The 19,035-nt window shown below is 27.5% G+C and overlaps 1 long non-coding RNA gene across 1 annotated transcript; it reads left to right on the forward strand.

The window, feature by feature from the left end:
• Positions 1-17,169: 17,169 nt before the first annotated feature.
• On the forward strand, positions 17,170-18,656 carry LOC125606669. The gene is made up of 2 exons (XR_007337953.1): positions 17,170-17,296; positions 17,384-18,656. It is a non-coding gene; the product is annotated as an uncharacterized LOC125606669 (long non-coding RNA).
• The last annotated feature ends 379 nt before the right edge of the window (positions 18,657-19,035 follow it).

Raw genomic sequence — 19,035 nt, forward strand, 5'->3', positions numbered from 1 at the left:
AAATCTAATTGTTTAGTTGGATTCTCATGAAAAAAAAAATCGATTGGTTAAACAAATGTTTCAAAATTTGTTGTGGTATTGTTTTGTCTATAAATTATAAAATTTATTGAATTAATATATTTAATTATTGCATCCTTAAATAATATTTTATTAAGACATTAGAAAAATATGTTTTGAGTTGTTTTGTCAAATTGTACAAAAATCTATGCTTTTTCATATTTGTAACTTCAAAAAGATACATTATGACAATTTGAAATTAATCAAAATTGAATAAAATGGTAATTAAATATTTGTAAATCTATTTTTTTTATCTTGTTTAGTTGGATTCTCATGAAAAAAAATCGATAGGTTAAACAAATGTTTCAAAATTTGTTGTGTTATTGTTTTGTCTATAAATTACAAAATTTATTGAATTAATATATTTAATTATTACACCCTTAAATAATATTTTATTAAGACATTAGAGAAGTATGTTTTGAGTTGTTTTGTCAAAATTTTACAAAAATCTATGCTTTTTCATATTTGTCACGAAAATTTATATGTTAAACTTACTTTTACAAAATTCTTAACTTTGTCACGAAAACAAAAATCTATGCTTTTTCATATTTGTCAACGTTCTCACACTTTCTAAGAATATATTAACTTAGCCACTTACTTTTTTTTTTTTACAAAACAAAGTATCGGAGTCTTGAAAGTTGAATTCATATTATTGTAAATGTACATAAAAGTTTGTGATTATATACTTAGTGGTTCTTTATATGTGTCCAAGAAAGTGTCAATGGCTTAGTGGTAACTGTCCTATATATATATCATACCAACCCGGGTTCGATTCTCACCTTCGCATTGTTTTTTTTATTTTTTACGAAAAATAAATGAGATGACATGGCAATTTCGGGTTCTCTGATTGGTTGATTTTTCTATCCTATGTGGACACCCTCTCCATGGCTTATATCCCCCTTTTAGTATAGTATAGATATAAATGTTTTTTGACTGAAACACATATAAATGTTTATATATAATAAGATAGCAATACTGAGCGAAGCATTAAGAAGTAGATTTTTCTTTTGAAAAAGTTTAAGATAAGTACATCTATACTATTATTTGCAAAGTAATTTTTACCATCAGAGCTTTCACGTTAAAATTTAATGCGGTTAATATCTATAATATTCTTAATGAATTTTATATATAATTAATTCTATAATCAAAAACGAATTTTTATTAATAATATTAATTTTTTTTTTAAATAAGATAATTCTTATATATTGGGTTGTTATCTTAGAACATATTTTTCAATTATAAGATTTAAAAATAAAATATAAAACAATTATAATAAATTAAGTGGTTAAAGTCAGTATTATCCTTAATAAATTTTAATTACACATATATATTTAGTTAGATTTTTGTCATATATATATATATATATATATATATATATATATTTGATTTAATATTTTGAAAACATAAATAATAAGTTATTATGCTGATTTTTAAATTAATAAAAAAAATAAACTAATAAATATTTATAAAGCGATTAAGCCCGCATATGCGGGCAAGACACCTAGTTTATAATAAAGTTTTAAAACTTTTTTGTATTGAGTGTTATATCATATGGACAGTTTAACATTAACATTCTCAGCCATATTAATATTCACATGAAATTCTGTTATTAATACTTTAGAAAAAAAAACTTAATGTGTTTGGGGCATCATTTTTATGGTGTCAGTAATTATGATGGGCAGGAATTTTTAGCCGAATTGAACCAAAAAATTCAGTTTTCGGTTAGTTCAGTAAAAAATTGGTTTCAATTTTGTTTGGTTTAGTAATCGGTTACCTTGTTTTTCTATAAAAAAATCCCAACAGTACTAATCTTAATCGAAATTTCGAACCGAACTAAACAAAATTTTATCTTATATACATTAATTTGATTTTTGAAATTTTATTTTCATATTGTTTTTATTATATTAATTAATATATATATAATATGTTTCAGAGAATTTAAATGTTGTATTAGATATATTTTTATTAAATAAGCCCGTTTCAATTCATATGATCAGTGGATTAGATATAATGGGTCTGACTGGTGACCATTCGGGAAACAAGAGGAACAAACAGAAAATGAATATACGGGAAAAAAATAGCAGAAATGAAAAGGAATGATTGTTCCTTCTCAAGTTTAACAAGGAATAATTTTGTATTTTAATTCTCTACAAAAAAAAAAGAACAAAAGGGAATGAGAAAAAATTATTATTCCTTGTGAATGGTGATTTTTTAATAGGAACGTTAGGGAATGCATTACTCCCCATCATTCCCCGATCACCATTCATACCCATTATGTGATCATACGCCTAAACCTATTGCTATGTATTTTTTGTACAGATGTCGTATATAAAAAGATGAAAACTCAATCTTGAGTGATTGTAAAAGACATTCAAAACGGATTTCCATATTAAATGGTGATTGCAAGAAATGCCGTTTATAGAAAGATTTAAACTCAGTCTTAATAACCCTTAATTTTTGCAAGAAGATTTTTTTTATTAGGAAATTAACATAAATGGTGATTGCAAAAAATTTGCAAATTTCTAAATTTCTTTCCAGTTAATTTTAAAGTCAAATATCATTTTTAATATAGACTTCCTTTGTTATGGCTTCTCGGGTGTAACACTTTCTATAATTGTTTAGAAATCTACGAACAATTACGGATCTGCTCATCATTGGTTTTTGGCGATATGAATTCATTTTCTTCAATTCTCGAGTGCGAAAACCGTATCAATTATGACTATATATATCATACTATTCTCATATCTACTTCCTCACAACATACACATTTCAAAACTAGCAAAGAAAATGAGTGGCATGAAATTCATCTCTCAGTTGAAGCCAAAAAAATCTTTGTGGAAGATTAGGGTGAAAGTCATAAAACTTTGGATTAGTTTTCTTTACATTAACATGTATGTCAAACTTTACTTCTGCTAATTTATACCATGTATAATATATCACTTTTGCTTTTGTCTTTTCAATATCTATAAAATAAATTTTATAATTTCTTTTAATCCATTCATCCCGCACATGGTGCGGGTTATCTCCTAGTATCATTTTATGTTATCTGCATTTCATCACTATCTTCGTAACAACATAAAATTGTTATTTTAATGAATAGAAATGTTGTAACAACTTTGAGCATTAACAACCAAAAAGATGATTAAAAAAATGGAGAGCATTATTAAAATGAAAATTATTTTTGGACAACATTAAAATGAACATTGATGCAGTAAAATTCCTTTTAGTCAAATAAATATAAATTGGAAGCGAAACTAAGTTAAACATATCATAACATTTATTCACTTTTTTAATTACTCTTAAATATAAATCAATAACTAAAAAGTTATAGTCACAGGGGTAAAAAATACATAGCTATAAGGCTATGACAATAACATAGTTTTTTCTTTAAAAAGAACAATATCAAAGATTCAGGAAAAGAAATATGAATATATATCATTAGTAAAATATATCACTACAACGTTGAAGTAACTAAAACAAACATTATGAGCCTAACCTTTTTATGGTTTTAAGAGAAAAAAATAATATAAAGATGCACAATAGCTTCCTTGACCTAAATGATTGGCTTCCGTAACATTTCTCACATCAGCATTTGCTCTACAAACAACTATAAACGGTAGGTTTGCTGAAAGTAAAATAGAACTAAATTATAATGTGTGGTTATTTATCATCATTCTAAGTTTTCAACAAAGGCAATATTCAAAACATAGACATGAAAAAGCACGATGAAGATATAACCATCAACATTTCAACCAAAATATAAGAGTTATCAAAATAGATAATATATATACACAAATGTATAATTGTAACATTAAAATTTTGAATGACGTATAATTGTAATCTTTGGTATTCAGTGATATATATATAGCCGCTAATTTATAAGTAAATATCACTAAATTTATAATTGGGAAATATCCTAGGATAGCAGTAAAAAAGTTTATGTCACAAATATATATTCTAAGAATCAAAATGACCAAAATATTTCATTTTTGGATAATTCTTACTATTATTAATTTTAATCAATTATCTAATCAAATAAATTAAAATTTCGTTTTTATTTTTTTTAGTTTAGTTATACATTTTATTTGATTAATATTTAGTTATATAATTTATGTTTTTAACTTTTTACTAAAAGACTTTTTCAGATAACAATACAATATATACATAAATTATATCTCTTTTTAAATTATATTTTTTAGATTTTGGATAATTCTTACTATTATTAATTTTTGTCAATTATCTAATCAAATAAATAAAAAATTTATTTTTATTTTTAGTTTAGTTATACATTTTATTCATTAAGGATATAAACGTTATTAACTACTTTAATTTTTAACGTGAGAGCTCGATTCCAAAATTTTACTTCGCAATAATAGTATAGAAGATAATGATGAAACACTAGTTCAGTGCATTGATGATAATTAATGATGTCTGATAATCTTTCAGTTATACATAAAATAGTATTAAAGGTGGATAACAAAAGAAAGGAGATAAACATATAAAGTAAGAGAACACATTCAACTATTCAAGGTTACATCAACATTATCGGATTATCCAATGATGTCATGGAAACACCCGCATAAAAAAATACGTAAACTGAAAAAAAAAAAAAAGAATATTCGTTTGGAAATATGCTTTTTCGTACAATATCTATATGACTGTATGTGAAATAAACTTGGAATTGAGAATTATTATCTTGTTTATACGTGTGTATCAGTATCGCCCAATTTCCATGTCCAGTTATTCTGAATGGGCCTACTCTTTGCAACAAAGTTATAATCATATATCAAAAAAGGTTTTAACTATGCCAATATCTTTAGCAGTACCACCAAAAGATATGCAACGAAGTTTAATAAAAAGTCAAATATAAATCAGAATCTTTAGAAGTAATATGATGTGATAATAAAAATATACTAGATCTCGATCCACGTAACTAAGCAGGTGTTTGTTTTCAATTTTATATAAATCAATATTTATTTTAGATCATTAGTAGTACATATTTTTTAAAATTTAATCATATATTAAAATGTTTATATAATTATTTCAAATAAAATAATTTAATAATTTTATAGTTTATATGTTTTAATTAATCAATTATTTAAAACCGTCATATATATTTATTACTTTTTATTATATATTTATCTTATTGTATTTGCATTTAGTGATCAAACAAATTAATATATGCATGAAACAACATATTTGAAAATTATTTTTGTATTTAATATATGCTAAATTCTGATATGTTTTACAAAGTTGGATTTATTTTTAGCAATCTTTTTTACTTTTTTATTTTAGATAATATATTATTGTATATAGAAAAATCTTAATTTATATATGTATTATATAGTCTGCTAATGTTAAGTCGTTATGTCATCGTATTATATTTTTAACATGAATATTTTATATTTATGAAAAGTAAATTTATAAATTTATCAATTTAATATAAATTTATCATTTTAGTTTAATATAATAATTTTATTTTAACGTGACTGATTATGATTAAAATAGATAAAAATAGGATATAATATTTCATTTTATAAATGATAATTGAATATATATTGATGCATAATAATAGTTCATTGCTAATTACAAAGTTAGTGAAAATATTTACATAAATTTTTTGAAAATTAAAATCTTTAAAATATTTATCAACAGATTTATTATAATACTATATATATATATATATATATATTTAAAATGAAAAGATATCGTGATTAAAGTAGTTACAAATATTTTATATTATAATTTTTAATGAAATACATGTTAATTTTTATACATGTATTATATAGTCTGCTAATGTTAAACGTCTTACCAACGTAAATGTATAATTTATCGTATTTATCTCAATATTTATATAATATATTATGATTATATAATAGATAAAAGATAGGATAAAATTTTATTTTTCTTTTTATAAAGAATATTTAATGTATAATTATATTTCAAAACTAATTACAAAATTAGTCTAAATAGCTACATTTATTTTTTGAAAATTAAGATCTTGTTAAGAAAAATCAAACAAATTAGTCTAAATAGCTACATTTATTTTTTTGAAAATTAAGATCTTGTTAAAATATTTATTTTTATATTTAAAATGAAAAGATATCAAAATATATTATAATTAAAGTTGTTCAAATATTTCATGTGTTATTAGCTTTAATAAAGTACATTTAATAAAAAATTTAAAGAATGGTCCATATTAAAAATCACACATGAAAGAAGTCATGAATTCCATTTTAATATAATAGATAGCTGTGTTGTTCAAAAACTTTCTACATTATTAATTTTCAGGTTTCATTTTAGTTGTTTTATTTGGAGAAAACGAAAGGGAAAATTCTTTAAAAATACATAGACTAATTTCTATTTGCTAATAAAATACATAAATTATTTTGGATCTTCATTTAATACACAAATTAATTTATGTTACCTATTAAATATACAAACTTTTGAAATTTGTAGATTTTACACATCATTTTAGACAGCGTCAACTATATTTAACGGCAGTGGTGACGACGTTAGTGTTTAATTAAACACATGGTTAAATTGTAAAAGAAAAATTCCTTAAAATACAAGAACTAATTTTCATTTGCTAATAAAATACACTAAATATTTTGGATCTCCGTTTAATACAGAAACTATGTTTTTCATTAAATGCACAAACTTTTGAAATTTACAGATTTTACACATCGATTTAGACGACTTTAATTATGTTTAACAGAATTTTCTGAGTTTGGAATCCTAATTTGTTCCAACCTCTCTTATTCTACAAACTAGGTTCTTCTTCTTTTTCGCTATGATTTTCTTTTATATCGTTTCGAAGTGGATTTGATTTTCATGTCGTGGAAAAGGATGAAAAGATTATGTAATTTTAAACGAGTTTTTGATTCCGGAATTAGGTTAGTGTTATGTGTTTCTGATTCTTATTCTTCGCTTTAGTTGAAGTGATAATGAATCTTTTAAATTCTGTTAAATATAGTTGACGTCGTCTAAATCGATGTGTAAAATCTGTAAATTTTAAAAGTTTGTGTACTTAATGGAAAACAAAAATTAGTTTATGTATTAAACAGAGATCCAAAATAGTTCATGTATTTTATTAGTAAATAAAAATTAGTTCACGTATTTTTAAAGAATTTTTTTTTACAATTTAATTACGTATTTAATTAAACACTAACGTCGTCACCACTGCTGTTAAACATAGTTGACGCTGCCTAAAACGATGTGTAAAATCTGCTAATGTTAAAAGTTTGTGTATTTAACATGCAACGAAAATTAATTCGTGTATTAAATAGAAATCTAAGATAGTCAGCGTATTTTATTAACAAATAAAAATTAGTCTCTGTATTTTAAAAGAATTTTTCCAAAATGAAACGATGATTTATCGTATTCTCTTCCATGACAAATTCCCGTATTCGATTTAAAGGTACAAGAAATTTTATTTATGCAATTAATTTTGGGAGAATTATACAAATGCACAGAGCGACACGTCTAGTATGGGTGGAGAGATATTGACGAGTAAATTCTGCGGCAGACACGCAAAGTGCCATTGATTCTCCCATTGAACAGGATAAGCCCATCTCATCATAAATGTTTGGACGCATATATACTTGACTTCCCATATATATATATATATAATTTTTTTAGTTACATTACAGTATTTACAAAATAAAGCATTAAACAGAACCGTGATTGATTTTTTTTTGATCTTTTTTAACCTGCTAGGCTGTAATATACTTGTTTTCTAAGTTGTCTTGATCAAAAATGTATTTTTGCATTAACAACCATTAATATAGATATTCCATTCGACTTTGTCACAACATTCCCTCATATAAGTTTCAAAAAAAATTCCCTCATATATAATATAACTGCTATTCCAACATCTTATATTGGACGTCCAATGTGTGCATGAAATGTAACGTTGTGGGTGATAAGAACATTAACCTAGATAAATCGTTCGGGTACAAAAGTCGACTACTTTTCAACACAATCCTTGCAAGTATCTGTTAGGATGAGCAGTGAGGATAGTTTAGAGACACTCCTATGCTCATAGACCTTTTCTATTAACCAGATATGCACCTTATGATCTTTGATCAGTAATATATCGGATGTAAGAAAACATACAGAGCTCATCTATACACAGCATCACCTAAAATTAGGATGTATTTGGTACTTTAAAAGGTATAATTAAGTTCATTTGTTTTCTTGGTCACAGAACACGGAACTTGTTCATACCAAATAAATCCTAACTTTAACCCTCCCCCAGTGAGCCCCATGCATCTAGTGATGACAAGTATTGGATGGATTGTGAATACGTAACGTGGGCCCAGTGAGACCCGCGAGGTGACTAGGATAACGAGTGGAGCATTGAGCAAGTTGGATGGAGTTTACAAATACAAGGCAAGTGCCGATTTGGACTGGCTTGGCTAACACGTGTATCCACCGAGGCGATTCCGGAATTAGGATTTTTGGTTGGTCCTTTCTATTTTGGTAGAATGTTATTCTTACTTCTTTTGATATGTGTGTGGGAATCTTTGGATCAGTTTTGAACTTTTGATACAAGTACAATATTATTGTTTGCTTTTTCGTTTAAGAACAAAAAACGGAGGAATAATTTTTTTTAATCAAGATGCTAACAACAACTGCAAAATATGATTAAACAATTAAACCAAGAATAAAGACATTTACATTTTTTGTTAACTTGATGGAGTGCTATCATTTAGTAGTTATAATTTAAAAAAAAACTATTAGATGAAATATAAATCTATTTTGGGGAAAAGCATAAGCCTCAATTTGGTAGTTTTGGCTAAGGTCAAAACGAATAAAGAACTAAGTTAAGTGACACATGTGACATGACATACATGCTGATATCACCGAAATTGTGACTAAAACATAATAAATTAGTAATGTTAATATCTACTGATCACTGAATAAGGTGTATATATATATAATATATTAGTGGCGTGAAAGATGGTGAAATCACAATACTTAAAATGCATTTGTACGAATGAGAAACATTCAACGCTCCAGTATAATACGACGCAGTTCGAGGATTGAACACATATATACATTGAAAAGAAAAATCTATTTAGTTAGCTCAATCAACAAATTAAGCCTAAATTGCTTTAAACTTTAGTTAGCTAATCAACAATTTAAGTTCAGCAATATCGCCTCTTAGTCTGGCTTATACCTTTAGACTTTTAACCATTTAATTATTACTTTTTTGATTATACTACTCTTCGAGTAGTCTAAATCGGCGTTAGAGTGTATTTAGAATATTAGGATTAACACAAAAACGCCACTGATTCGCGGTATGAGCTGATCTTTTATTTGGGTTTAGGCTTGCGGGTTCATTGAATTAAAACTTTCTATTTGTTATTTTTTTTTTGCTTTCACTGTAGTATTATGGATTTTCTATCGTTCGTGGATGCGACCAAGAAATTGTTAGTGAACCACACGATCTTTACATTTTTTGTGATTCTATTCATTTTCTTCTATATGTAATATTCCTAACCACTAGTCCACCATGGAGCTGGTATATTAAACACTTATTTAATTTAGAGGCTCTACCAAACATTTATCTCGCCAGCTCCGTAGATTTAGCTATACTACAGTGCACAAAGTTGCGTATAGACAAAATACACACATGAATTTTTTTTTTTTTTGCGGTGGGGTTTCTCAAACAGGCTCGCTAAGGAACGAGCAATATATTTCCTGCACCACTGCTCGTTTCGGGCCAGGAGGCCTTATTTCAGAAAAACTACCGGCATTTCGAAGAATCATCGTAACTACAATGACCTAAATGGGCTCTCAAAGTTTTCAAGTAATGTTAGCCCAATTCCATTTTAGTACTATGCAAGAGTTTAACTGTCATGAACAAATATCAACTGCAACATTTAACCTAGAATGTAGAGTCTTAATATAATGAACCAACAATGGGGGCTATAGTGCTTCAAGTAAAATATTGTACAATTGATGCAAGCTTGATTCTATGAATTGATGCAACAAAGATGAATAAGATATATGAAAATTGAATAAATTTATATTTTAGTTCATCAAAAAGATTTTTTGATTAAAGTTCATTAAAATAATTGTGGAATGTCTTCCTTTGAATTTCTTTTTAAAAAATTTTGTAGAATGAATGAAATGATTATTCATTTTCATCAAGAATAAATTTTTTTTTGTGAAATTGATTGAATAAGCCATTTGTATCATTTTATTCTAGATAATCCAGTTGTACCATTTTGATTACATTTAACAAAATTTTATAACATTTCAACGTTATTTTGATAGAATATTATTGTGTGTTGAAAGAACCGACCAAAATTCAGACTACACACACAATAAATGTTTTTGGGACCGCAAATTATTAGAAGGTCGCATTAGCTTAATTCATTAAAGAGAGATGTATATCTTGTGCTATAAGACTATAGTTGGACAGAATTATATTTTCCAGTCGACAAAGTTGGAGAGGATTCAAACCTCCTTCTTGGATAGGGTCGAGTCTGTATGTTTAATCGAAACTACATATATTGTAGTAATAATTCCAATGACTAATTCAACGAAAATCAGCGAGTGAACAAAGTTTTGAAATTTTTAATGTAGTAAAATTCTATAAATTTCTTTCAAAGAAAATTCTATAGATTTCTAAACTTTATAAATTAAAAGTTTCAGTCATATATGATTATCGATAGGTTTTAGCTATATAAATAAATATATAGTTACAGATAATATATAATATATATAATATATATAATATATATAAATAAATACTATTAATCCATAAGAGGTTTATTATAGGGCAATTGTCAATAATAGCACATTTTGAAGTTTATGTCTCAAAAATAGCACTAGAAAGAAAAAGTCACAAAAATGACATTTATTAAAGGGTAAAATATTCCTAATACCCTTGGTTTAAAATTAAATAAACAAACAAAAATAAATAAAAATAAATAAAATGAAAAAAAAGAAATTTTTTTTATAGTTTCAGATTATATGTTTCAGATTCAAAATTTTTATAATTTTTTTTTGAAACTTTTTCGAATTTTCTTTTTTTCAAATTTTCTTTTTATAATTTAAAAATACTTTTTGAAACTGTTTTTAAAATTTTTATTTTTTTATTTTAGTATTTTTTTTTTATAAAATTTTAAACCCTAATTCCAAAACTCCACCCCTTAACTCTAAACCCTAAGGTTTGAATTAATTAACACAAGAGGTATAAGTGTATATTTACCTCTTTAATGAAACTTATTTTTATGACTTTGAGCCTTAAGTGCTACTTTGGGAACAAAAACTTGGTTTGATATTATCCTAGTCTTTTTCTCTTTATTATACGCAATATTATAAATAAAAAGCGGAAACGAAGAGCGGCATACAAGTGCTGGAAAACATCTGTGATGTTTTGTAGTATTTTTATTTACACCCCAAACTCAAACAAAGTTTATAAAAAGTGGTTATATTTTAAAACTTCATAAAAAAAATTAGGGGTTATTTGTGAAATAACCAAAAAAAAAAAGAAAATTAGTTTTGTAAAGAGAGGGTAGAGAGAGATAGGAAGAGAAAATAAGAGAGAGTGTAAAATTGGTTAGTTAGTTAATTTTGGGTTTTTGTTTGGTTATTGGATGCAAATTCTCAAAAAATTAAGCTAGTAGTTTAGTTTACAAAAAAAAATTAGGCTATTCACTGTTTATATGTGCTCCTGATATCTTCACACACACACATATATATATTCTTCAATATATATCAGTGGCCCTCATTTTAAATTGTCACGTGGTGGGGTGTAGGGCCTAACTACGTAAGAAATTGAATGTAGAAAATCCTGAAAATGATTATGTTTAATGGATGGAAAGACAGAGAGACGTGGACGTAGTTGGTCGGAGAATGACGGGGGAACGTGAACATGCCGACCAAACTTAAATATGTGATCTCTACGAATTATAATTTCTGAACTCTTTACATGCTCCAAACCGACCAAGTCATGTCCACTTTTAATTTTGTAAAATGAAAAACTATATATTGGCTTTGGCCTTTTAAAACATGATCAGAAAAATGAAGAAAATGGAGAGATTGGGAGAGGCCTTGCTAATTTATGACAATGGAAAATGACATTATAACAATTTAATATTGGAAAGTTCAGTGTTCCCACAAAAATAAGTAGAGTAATATAGTATATGTGTCTGCGTGTAGTGGAGACTGTTTTTTAATTATGTGGTAGTACATGCATGAATTTTTATCCGCTCTTCGGTGAGAGGGTTAAATATCAAAATGCATGTTTGTTTCGCTAAGAATTGCCTTTATGTTCGAATAAATTCATCAAAAACAAATTGTTGATGTGGTTTACAACCTAGTCCAGTTTGGCAAATTCTTTTCCAAGATGGGATTGTACATCATCTTTAAGGAGCATATCGGAATTACAATTATGATAGTCTATTAATCATAAGTTGGATGTTAATTAACTGATGTGTAAGTTTTAAGTTTGTTACTATACTCTCTCCCTCTTACAAAAGTGTCATTTTGACCATTTTCACATAGATAAAAAATGATTAAAATGCATATATATATATTTGTATCAATTGCACTTATTTAATTAATATTATTTAAGATAAATAAAATTATTTATTAGATCAATGGAATTTGTAACTAATATTAAGTTGAAAGTAAATAAGTTGCACTGAAATTCTAAAATAATATTTTCGTGGTAATAAGAAAAAAATATAAAAAACTCTTTATAAAAAAGAGATAATATAAGAGACACTGATTCAACATTTTTTTTTTGATCAAACACACTGATTCAACACTGATTCAACATTAATTTAAAATTTTCGTGAAAAGTTTTAGTTGAAAATATAGAACAAAAAAACACTGATCCCCTATATATTAAAGGAGAAGCACTTAAAAAAATTTCCTTAAAAGTCTAATCTGATGTGGCTTCATGAGAGGCTTTTATTTACAAAATTGCACACGTGTCACTTGGAGAACGTTTGTTAAAAAACGTATGTCTTAAATGCAAATATTACATTCCTTAATTATCGTGTCCCTTCACAAACATTATATTCACGTAACACCCAAAGTTCTCTTCTCCACCTTATGTTGGTTCTCCAAGCGTACGTGATGTGTTGGTGTTTGAAGACTACGTGAGACTTGATGGAGTTTTATCATATAAATTACGTTAAGAGATTGATTACTAGAACCACCTTCACCTTCATCATCTTAACGTGTTATAGAGACGAGATGTGTTCGCAGTCGAAGAGTACGTGAGAAAATATATAGACAGGCTCAGAGAAGATCATGATGATCGTGATAGAGTTTCCGGTACTCACGAGCTTTTGTTTTTCTGAGACAATCAATCGAAGTTCCTGCTAGGCTAAAACAAGATATACTCACGAGCTTCTAAGACAAGAAATCGAGGTTCACGGTTGAGGACCAGCATCTACTCGCACAAATCTCTGCTGGGGATGTGTTCAAGACGTTCGTTGTTTTGGTTACCACGTTTCAGGTTATCACAACTCTGTTTTGTTGCACAAAAGTGCATAAGATATACATAGTCTAAGACAAGACTTGCAAAATACTTGCAAAACAAGCAAAGTAAAAAAACAGTTGACATAATGAGTTGGATGTTTCGTAATCAGAGGCATCACCGATGTCGTTGGTGTTGTAATTGTTCACAGATTTTTCTGATTCCATCGTTAATGGTCTGTCTTTGTTGGTGCTCTGTTTTTTTTATTTCTCTTAGTTTTTACTCTCATGACTCTCTTTGAAATAGTGTTTGTGAAAGTGCAGGAAGGTGGAGGAGGATAGCTTTAATAGGATTGTTTGAGAAAGATGTGAAAAAACAGGAGCCTCATGTTGGACACGTTCTGTTTTGTTGCTGTTGTTCAACAAAGATGTCAGTTTAGTACCAAATTGGAGAAGTTTTGCTTTTTGCATGCTCATATTACCAAGGGAAGTGGTCCATTTTCTGATAGACCGTGGTCAAAGTTAACAAATAGCAGTAGACAAGCAATGGACTTCGCTCCCATCTGGCATCCCACCTGGATTCACACGTTATAATATTCTTTCGATTTATGTCGACTGGAATGTTTATTTTTTTTGGTGTAAAAGTTTTTTTTTGGGTCTAATCGATTGAAATATATCATAGTTTTATAATTTAGCTCATTTTTATTGGATCAACATGATAGTTTTGAAAAACATTTCTTAAAAATAATAATAGTAATAGGTTTTAGTTTTTGTTTTTAGTTCTCAAAAAAATTACAAAAAAAAGAAATGAGAAACAACAACAGAGGATGATGAATAATCAATTATAACAAAATTGAAAAATCAGCTACGTGGGATGAATAATCAAGTAAAACAATTACTTGAACACTACTCATTTCCTTAATCTTATGCATTTGAATATTTTGTGGCTCAACCAATAAAAAAAGAAATACAAGTAAAACAATTACTTTCCTTAATATTACTCAGAAAAAAATTCTAATGTCGCTTTTTGCATGTCTCTTTTTTTCACGGAAATAATGACATTCCCTATTGCTTTTTAAATAAAAGTTAAACAATAACTTGACCACTACTCATGTCCTTATTCTTACGAAGTTGAATATTTTGTTGCTCAAACAAGTGTATATAGTGTTTCCTAAACACTCAATCCTACGTATATTTTATAGTACATGAAGTTTTGACCACTATTCTTTCTGATCGAACTCTCATTTGTGTTATGAAGTTTGGGAAAATAAAAGTATGGAAAGGTAAACTTAGGGGTGTTCAATCCGGATATCGGTTCGGTTTCGGTTCGGTTTTTTCGGTTTTCGGTATTTCGGTTAATAAAATATAACTACCATTCTAAATCCATATTTACTTCGGTTCGGTTCGGTTTATATACCGTCGGTTTTCGGTTTATTCGGTTTTATACCAAAAAACATAATTATTTAGTTTGAGATCATATTATATGAATTTTAGAGTCATATTGTCAACATAGTCATTTATTAAAAATATATTACATGTTCAAATAAATGAACAAAAAAGTAAAAATGCTTCTACCATCAAATAAAATAATCAAATCTATAACTAAAATCAAAGCTTGAAATTTTGAAAATAAAAATATGAAACAAAACAGAAATATGAAAGAAAAGTTTTTTCACTCTTCCCTATTTATTGTTGATTAAAGTCATGCTTTTTCAATTGAACACGAAACTCTGTTTGTTTACAGATAAGAAAAAAGTTGTAAAAATTTTCCATTAATTATTGTCCATCAAATTTATAATCTTCATATTAATTTAGTGAAGACTAAAATAAAGCAAAAAGATCAAAAGAAGACTTAGAAAATAAGATGTCTGAATTGCGATGTATTGTTATTTAATTATAGTTCAAGTGTTTTACAAATTAAGGCTCTTTATTACTATAAAATTATAGTAATAGTTATTAACACAAATTTAACTTATGTAACAAATAGATTTTTATGTATTGTTATAAAATAGATACATATTTACGTGTTTCTACTTTTAATCGGTTTTGTTCGGTTTATTCGGTTTAATCGGTTATATACCAAACCATATCCAAATCCTACGGTTTTTATAAAATTATATCCATTCGGTTTATATGGTATATACCAAAACCAAACCATATTGTCTATTTCGGTTCGGTTCGGTTTGGTATGGTTCGGTTTTACCATATTGAACAGCCCTAGGTAAACTTCTTTATTTTCATTAGGTTTCTTATTTTTAATGATCTTTATAAATAGGGTTTTTAGTAATTAAACCCCTCAACTAAAGATGAATCGTAAAAAAAACCCTCAACTAAAGATCCTGTAAAATAAATCCTCAACTTTAATTCTGTTAACATATGTTACCCTCCGTCTAAAAAACCGTGCCGGAGGGTGACATATGTTAACGATTTATAAGTTGAGGGTTTATAATGTTGAAAACTTAGTCGAGGGTTTTTTTTACGATTCAAAAATAGTTGAGTGGTTTTATCACTAAAAGTCATTAACGGGTTTTTAAGTTATTTATTATCACTTATACATTGTTTTAGATTGATGTGTAAGCCTTTAAAACTAATTTATATTTTTAATACATTAATCTATTATAAAATTAATTTATACATCTTAAATTAATAATTTTCAACACGACTTACAACTTATTATAACTTCAAAATATTAAATTATTTAATATTTGGCAATAGTGATATAAAAAAGTTGTGTGTTTATATCGTCATTGTCAAATATCAAATAATTGAATGTTTCTAAGTTATATTAAGTCTTAATTAGTGTTGAGGATAATTCATCCATGAAGTCAATCTTTCTATTTGGAGTAGGACATATTTTTTCTTCTTTTCATGATTTTCGTCATCCGGCTCATACTTTCCTATTTTCCTATATTGTTCTTGATTTATTGTATTACTTTATGTTTCAAATATATTATTGATCAAGAAAATAAAAATATAACGTAGTTATTCCGAAATCAATGAGAATAAAAATAATCATGTATTATTTTGGAAGAAGGGGGGGGGGGGGGAAGTATGAGCCGGATGACATAAATCATGAAAATAGAAAAAAATGCGTCATACTCTAAATAGAAAGATTGACTTTATGGATAAATTATTTCGACACTACTTAAGACTTAATATAACTTAGAAACTATAAATTATTTCATATTTGATAATGACGATATAAACACACAAATTTTTTTATATCACTTTTGCCAAATATCAAATAATTTAATATTTCAAAGTTATAATAAGTTGTAAGTAGTGCTGAAAATTATTAACTTAAGATGTATAAATTAATTTTATAATATATTAAAATTTATAAATTAGTTTTAAAGGTTTATCAATCCTAAAACAATGTATAAATAATAATAAATAATTTAATAACATTTAATGACTTTTAGTGATAAAACCCCTCAACTAAAGATGAATCGTAAAAAAAACCCTCAACTAAAAATCCAATGAAATAAACCCTCAACTTATAAACCGTTAACATATGTCACCCTCCGTCACGGTTTTTTAGACGGAGGGTAACATATGTTAACGGAACTAAAGTTGAGGGTTTATTTCACAAGATTTTTAGTTGAGGGTTTTTTTTACGATTCATCTTTAGTTGAAGGGTTTAATTACTAAAAACCCTTATAAATATGATATTCTTATACATGGAAAACATGTTCTTCTTAAAAGATGAGCGAAGCGTATGCAATGCATACAATGTGTCTGCCGTGTCCCTTAATCCGTCTATTCAAGAGGTAGAAGCTTTTGCCAAATTGTAAGTTTGTAAACATTGTTTGGTAAATAATCGAGTTTATTTTTTTTGAAAATTTTATATCAGTACTGATTTTCATAATTTCATTAGGTTACCAAAGGAAAATATATCTTTGGCAACTGTGCAGTCTAAACCACTTTCGATGGTGTCAATGATGTCAGAAGTTAACGGAAAATACCGTATATATCACATGAGTGTTCTAGAGTGAGCCCAACCGAAAGCCCATATAAGTATTTCTATTATCTCTACTTCCCTTCCGATCGAGAAGGAAGATTGCAGAGCTCAATTTCAAATGGGGTCGATTCTGGGAGATTTTCCGTCCTTCGATCCTCACAATTTCAGTCAACATCGTCCCTCTGACCCTTCTAATCCCTCTGTAAATCCTTCCCTGATTTTGGCTTTTAATCATTTTGAATTTGTCTAAAATCGGATATGAGAATAATATGAATTGAGACTTGGTTTGTTCATTGAGATATTGGAAGAATGTTATTGGGAGGAGGGGGCGATGAAAATTGATAGACATATATATATTATTGAGCTACACCTATGTTATACATAATCATAATATATACAATCAACATATTTTTAGATATCTAATCCCGCACAAAGTGCGGGTTACTACCTGATTTCAAGATTAATTTACAAGTCATTTTACTTCTGGTTTTTCTTGTAAACTGCCATCAATGCCAAGGCATATAAGTTAGATTAGATTTATATGGAAAGAACAGAAAGGGAAGGTATGAGAAATTAAGTATCTAAGTAATGGTGCGGTGTACGAATGGTCCAATGTAGCACATGGCAATTTGCATCTTGTACATACGAATGCATATCTCTGCATGTGTGTAAATAATATTGTCTTCAATTATTTGATCGTGGTTTGGTATGCCTAGACCCTAGATGATCGTGTTAGTTATAGCCTATCTTTGCAAACTTGTACGATTCATATCACAAGAAAAAAGAAACAGATCTCTGTAATCAATTCGTATAACTTTTGGCCGACTAAACCGGTCTCTACACCGCACTTTGTGCCTTTGGGATCTTTTATTTTGCCCAATATATACCATTACCTCATAAGTATGAGAGCAGTTTATGTTTTTTTTAATCCATTTCAGCTAGGAGATGCTTATTCTGCAATAATTAAAGTCAAACGATTTCAGGCAAGATCAGATCTTTTGGCTCTCGCATAGTGAACTACTGTAATCTGTATTTGACACAGTTTTCGTTAGATATTTATTTTTAACACAGCTATGTAAACACATGGTGTGGATAGGTCTTAGAAGTAGATGGATCGTGTCCACTTGTTTCACGAACTTCCCTATCCAATTTACCCCACAAGGATTTAGCGAATCTGCCCCCTTCCATCTATCTTCTATTCACGTTTCGAAAGCAAACAAATGAAATCAAAATGACGAAAGTGTCCATACATATTCCCGCCGAAATGTTGGAAGAAGAAAATAATAAATCGTGATTGGATGACATGGAGCAATCCAACATATCATGACTTGTATTTTGTGGAGTTATCTGTGTGTGTTTTCCGAAATGAATTACATTAAAATATGTAATTCAAACATTTCTATATATATATATATATATATATATATATATATTTTTTTTTTTTAAATTAGCTAAAGCTTTACGACGACAATAAAGTTTATGTTATATCTCGTTGATTCTTCGTTGTTACAATGACATTTTGCTCATTATTTCCCATGTTTGTAACTGGATTGGCTAGTCAATAATAT

Source organism: Brassica napus, unplaced genomic scaffold, assembly GCF_020379485.1.
Source record: "Brassica napus cultivar Da-Ae unplaced genomic scaffold, Da-Ae ScsIHWf_923;HRSCAF=1314, whole genome shotgun sequence".
In the NCBI taxonomy this organism is placed as follows: Eukaryota; Viridiplantae; Streptophyta; class Magnoliopsida; order Brassicales; family Brassicaceae; genus Brassica; species Brassica napus.